The sequence below is a fragment of the Procambarus clarkii genome, chromosome 36 (genome assembly GCF_040958095.1).
Source record: "Procambarus clarkii isolate CNS0578487 chromosome 36, FALCON_Pclarkii_2.0, whole genome shotgun sequence".
Taxonomy (NCBI): domain Eukaryota; kingdom Metazoa; phylum Arthropoda; class Malacostraca; order Decapoda; family Cambaridae; genus Procambarus; species Procambarus clarkii.
In genome coordinates, this window is record NC_091185.1 from 11,175,279 (window position 1) to 11,181,632 (window position 6,354).

A 6,354-nucleotide genomic window follows, 5' to 3' on the forward strand; every position below is an offset into this window, starting at 1 on the left:
GCAATCCAAAAATATACAGTCTGCCCACTCCTCTCTGTCTTGCCTGATTTTTGTTGCCTGGTCGTAGAATTCAATTAATCCTGTGAGGCAGGACTTGCCATCCCTGAACCTATGCAGATTATGCTTGTTTTGATGCCTGAAAGAAAACTTGGGGGGCTTAAAAAATTGCAGAACGAAGTCTTGAGGATAATCCTTGGGTGCCCTGTACCACAAAGATACTTAATATGAGAAAGGAACTTAATATTCTGAGCGTTGTTGATCGTGTTACTAAAATTAACTGTCAAATTGGTATAAAAATGCTTAGGCTAACTCATCCTAATCCTTGCACAGAAGCCCTCCATAATTTCTTTATTGAAGATCAGCATTGTTCCAAATGGATAACAAAAACTGGAACTCAACTCAGAATGCATGGGGTTCATGATTTGTACCAAGAGAAACAACAACGGCACTTTCCTGCACAATGGGAGGTTACACCCTTTCCAGTTTTAATCCCTCCCTTTCCACCCAAGAAGCAAATTAGAGATCAGCCCAAGCTTCGTCTTGAGGCAAAGCTCAACGCCTTAAGCCATATTGATGCTCTGTCCACAGAGCATTCTCTCTCTCAAATTATATACACTGATGGTTCCCTACACCGCACCACGGGTGCAGCTGGAAGTGCAGTTGTTCTGACAATGGGCGACGGCTTGTACTTTGAGTGGGGAGTACGTATAAACAATTGGGCCTCTACCCTTCAGACCGAACTATTTGCCTTGATCCTTGCACTGAAATGTGTACAAGTCTCCAAACTTGATACATTAATTGTAAGTGACTCCTTATCATCCTTAAATGCTCTCAACTCTTTGACCTTGGATTGTCAATGAGCAATCTGAGAGCAGCAGTACACCGAGAACTTCAACAAGATCTTGTAGATCTGAGGCAAAGTGAAATTGACACCAGTAATTCCATCTATCATCATACTATCATGCAAGAGGAGCCACACATCTATGGATCATCCAATAAAATCAGCAGACTTCTAGATGTTACTACTGCTCGGCTTAGACTCGGTTACAAGTATCTCTGGGAATTCTCATTATCTGCTGATGTAGACCTGACCAAATGTAAACTGTGTCAACAAAATTATTCGCACACACTCCGTCACTCTGTGATGGAGTGCGAAAAGATACGTGAATTTAGAGACAATTCTATAACCAATGTTCCAGCGATGTGTAAATATTTCATTCAAAATGATCTGCTGCCAGAAATTTTAGCCAAATATCCCCAGTTTGCTAACTGTAGGTAGTAACTGAGTGATTGTAACCTATCCACCGCTGCCCACTGGATGGGGGGCGGTGTGCAGGACAAACATATAAATTTTGACACTAGCTCTCCACATATGTCAGTTGCTTAATTTAGAACCTGTACTTGAGGTCGATCTCGAACCCATTGTTGATGTGACGACTTATATTGAATTTTGTAACTAGCTCATCAAGATTGTAACTTGCTTAGCTAAATGAATTGTGGGGTTCAGTCCCTGAGCCCATTATGTGCCTCTGTAACCCTTTCCACTACCGCCCACAAGATGGGTATGGGGTGCATAATAAATGAACTAAACTAACTAAAACTAACTGAACCCATGCTTTGTTGCGAAGTTCTTTCGTTCCAGATGTCCCACTAGCTTTCTTCGCACAATCTTCTCCATCAGCTTGCATGGTATGCAAGTTAGGGACACTGGCCTGTAGTTCAGTGCTTTCTGTTTATCCACCTTCTTGTATATCGGGACTACATTAGCCGTCTTCCAAATTGTTGGCAGTTCCACTGTTACCAGTGATTTGTTATACACCATAGAGAGTGACATGCTCAGTGCTATCGCTCCTTTCTTCCTTCAGCATCCAAGGGAAGATTCCATCTGGGCCTATAGCCTTTGACACATCCAAATCTAGCAAGTTTCCTTACTTCCCCACTGGTAATCTCAAACTCTTCTAATGGGTCCTGGTTAACTATTCCTTCTCTTATATCTGGAACTTCTCCTTGCTCTAATGTGAAGACCTCCTGGAATTTATTATTCAGTTCTTCGCACACTTCCTTGTCATTTCAGTTTATAGTGAATCTGTCTGCCCCTATTCTCAATTTCATTACCTGTTCCTTTAATGCTGTTTTTCTCCTGATGTGGCTGTGCAGCAATTTAGGCTGAGTCTTTGCCTTGCTTGCAAGGTCATTTTCATATTGCCTTTCTGCCTCTCTTCTCAACCTGACATATTCATTCCTGGTACTCTGGTATCTTTCTCTGCTCTCAAGTGTCCTGTTATTTCTATAGTTTCTCCACGCATTTCTACTTTTATGCTTGGCTAGCCTGCATCTCTGATTAAACCATAAGTTTCTCATCTCCATTTCATTGTTTTCTTTTTGGACCGGGACAAACTTGTCTGCTGCCTCCTTACACTTCTGTGTGATGTAGTCCATCATGTCTTGGGCCGTCTATCCTCTTAGCTCTGTTTCCCATGTTATATCTGTTAGGAATTTTCTTATCTCCTCATAGTTTCCCTTTCGGAATGCCAACCTTTTGTTTTCAGTACCCCTCCTCGAGTTCATTAACCCTTCTTCAACCATATACTCATATGTCAGTACACTGTGGTCGCTCATTCCTACTGGGGCCTCGAAACCGATTTCCCTTATGTCGGGGTCGTTCAGAGTGAAGACTAGGTCGAGTCTCGCTGGTTCATCGTTTCCTCTCATCCTTGTGGGTTCCCTGACATGCTGGCTTTAAAAGTTTCTTGTCGTCACCTCCATTAGTTTAGCTCTCCACGTATCTTCACCACCATGCGGTTCCTTGTTCTCCCAGTCTATCCTTCCGTGATTGAAGTCCCCCATGATGAGCAGATGGGATCTATTTCTTTTTTTTTTTTTTTTTTTGAGATATATACAAGAGTTGTTACATTCTTGTACAGCCACTAGTACGCGTAGCGTTTCGGGCAAGTCCTTAATCCTATGGTCCCTGGAATACGATCCCCTGCCGAGAAGAATCGTTTTTTCATCCAAGTACACATTTTACTGTTGTGTTAAACAGAGGCTACAGTTAAGGAATTGCGCCCAGTAAATCCTCCCCGGCCAGGATACGAACCCATGACATAGCGCTCGCAGAACGCCAGGCGAGTGTCTTACCACTACACCACGGAGACTGCGAGATTTCTACAGGCAGCAGAGGCTGCCCTCTCAATTATAGTGTTAACTGCCATGTTGTTGTTGTCATACGCTTGCCTGGATCTTCTGTCATTTGGCAGAGGGTTATATATCACTGCTGCTACTACTACTCTTGTTCCTCCCATTGTTATGGTGCCTGTGATGTAGTCTCTGAAACCCTCTCTGTCCGAGATAACCATCTCCTTGAAACTCAATTCCTTTCTCATTAGTAGAGCCACTCCACCTTCTCCCCTTCCGTCCCTCTCTTTCCTTATCACAATATAGTTCTGGGGAAACCCCACATTTATTATGATTCCTGAGAGTTTTGTTTCTGTGAGTAAGATTAGTGAGGCTCCAGTATGTTTCTGTGAATAATTCAATTTCTCCCGCCCTACCCATCAACATTGGTGTTCCTCAAGGCAGCATACTTGGCCCTCTCCTCTTTCTCATCTACATTAATGACCTTCCAAATGCCTCTCAACACCTCAAACCAATTTTATTTCCTGATAAAATACCTTCCTTTTCAACCTTCAACCTTCATTTTCTCCAGTCCTGACCCTCTTGCTCTGAATGTTAAAGTGAATACTGAACTAAATAAAGTCCATCTTTGGCTAACTGCCAACAAACTCACCCTCAACATTGACAAACCTTCTATATGTTGTTCGGTAATAAATCCTCAAATCAAGTTAATCTAAGAACAAACAATATCCAAATTAGTAACAAAGTAGATGGTAAATTCCTTGGTGTCCTCATCGATAACAAGCTGAATTTCCAGGGACACATTCAAAATATAGCCAAAAAAATTTCTAAAACTGTTGGCATTCTTTCTAAGATCAGATATTATGTACCTCGCCCTGCCCTGGTGACTCTCTATTACTCTCTCATCTATCCTTATCTCAACTATGGTATTTGTGCTTGGGGTTCTACCACCCAAAATAATTTACGTCTTCTAATTACTCAACACAAAGCTGCTATTAGAACAATATCAAACTCTGGCTCCAGACAGCACTCAGTACCCTTACTTAAATCTCTGAATATTTTAGATATTAAGGCACTGCACATTCTCTCATGTGTACTGTATATATTTAAAACTCTGAATTGTAATGCCAATCCTGACCTTAAACGCTTCCTAGAAGGTTGTAACAGAACCTATGGGCACCACACCAGAAACAAATACATATATGATGTTCCAAGAGTGCGAATTAACCAAACTAGAAATCCTCTGCAAATCAAGGGACCCAGAATGTGGAATGAATTTCCCAATCACGTCAATGGCTATACCTCTCTCAACCAGTTAGAGAAAAACTAAGTACTACCTAATAAACTTCATGTAACCTACCTTACCCCCTAAATGTCAACCATGTCTTGCTATTTTCAAACAATACTGTTTGTTGACCAAGTTGTTTAATTGCCGATTTCTGCCATTCCCCCCCCCCTTCCCCTTTCAACACAATTTATACTTTAATCTCAATTAGTATTAAGTTTTAATCTACGTGTTTTTTCCACCACATCTTGCCCGAAACGCTGTACAGCATGTATTAGTGGCTTTAGGTATTGTATGTACTAAATATATCTATAAATCCAACATTATGTTTGTAACTCATCTTCTATGTATGCACTTTTACCTCCCCGAATACCAATTTTATGTAATCTCACCAACTCATTGTTCTACATGATGTTCATCTACCAAACCGTGTGAATCTTCATAAACAGCGACGGACTGCAGCAGCATGTAGGTTTTATAGAAATAATATTTGCACAAAGACTGTCAGTGTCTGGTTAAACAACTGGCTGACCTCCACACAGGCAGAACTAGCGGCACTACAACTAGCTACCAGTACATTAAAAAACATTGGAGGAGGAATAATATTTTGTGATTCTAAGTCTGCTCTTCAAGCAATCGAAAACTTAATAATAATAATAATAATAATAATAATAATAATTTTTATAATTTTTATTTAGGTAAGGTACATACATAAAGAGATTTTACAAAGTTTGTTGGCTTTATAGATAGAGCTAGTACATACAATGCCTAAAGCCACTATTACGCAAAGCGTTTCGGGCAGGAAAAACATTAATGACTAAAGCTTAAAACTAATGGGTAAAAAGAATAAAATGTGTTGAGAACAAATAAAAATAGAGGTAAAAGAGGGGGGAACATTGTTGAAAAAGCAGCACAAATACAATTACAAATTATTACAGAAAATTACATTCAAACAGCGTGGATTTGAAAAACAACACAACACTTCTGGAAGATCGACAGCAAGAACCTCATACTACCAATTATAAATGATCTAATTGCTGCACAGAGTAAAGGGTCTCGAATCTCTTTTATATGGATACCTTCACACATAAATATAACCCATCATAATGAGACAGACATTGCAGCCAAATTAGCGTGCAACAAAGATGAAGTTGAATTAGATCTAGGTATCCCCAAAAACTGTATTGGTCCAAACACTCAGGTCTGATAGGAAAGAAATTACTGATTCCCAACGACCTGAAAGTACTAGTATAAAAAGCTATTATTTGTTCAGATCTGAAACCTATATCTATGGGCAGTACAAAACGTCCACCAGACTGTGCGACACAGTGGTTGCAAGGATCAGGTTGGGTTACCGTTACCTGTGGCAGGTGGCTACAGGTGACGGATCTCCCAATCCTGAGCACTCCAGGTGCAAACTCTGTGAGCAGGAACTGCGGTATGATCTCCCACACTACTTCACCGAATGCCCAGTTATTAAACCTTTCAGACCTGTTGGCATGAGGTACCTGGAGCTTTGCAATTACTTTATTCACTCTCGTATTCTTGAGGATATCCTCATATTGCACCTAAAATTTGCCAGTGCAGGCTACTAAACATATGGCCCTGTATGACTAACTATCGTGCGAGATGGGGACTTTTATTACCATTGCTTCCTTATTCACTTTTGTGTTGATGATATCCTCAAAATGCATCCGGAGTCTGCCAGTGCAGACTGCCTATTACATGCCTCTGTATGACTAACCATGCTGTGTGATGGGTATTTTTTAGCATCACGTAGTTAGCTTTTTTGCCACACTGTACTCCACGTCATATAGTTTAGGGTAGCTGCACTAATGCAGATGAACCTCATGTACTGATAAAAAACAAAACAAGAAATAACCTTTCTCCAAGAGGATGTTAGAGCTCGTCGAGGTAGCCTACAACAGCTGCAA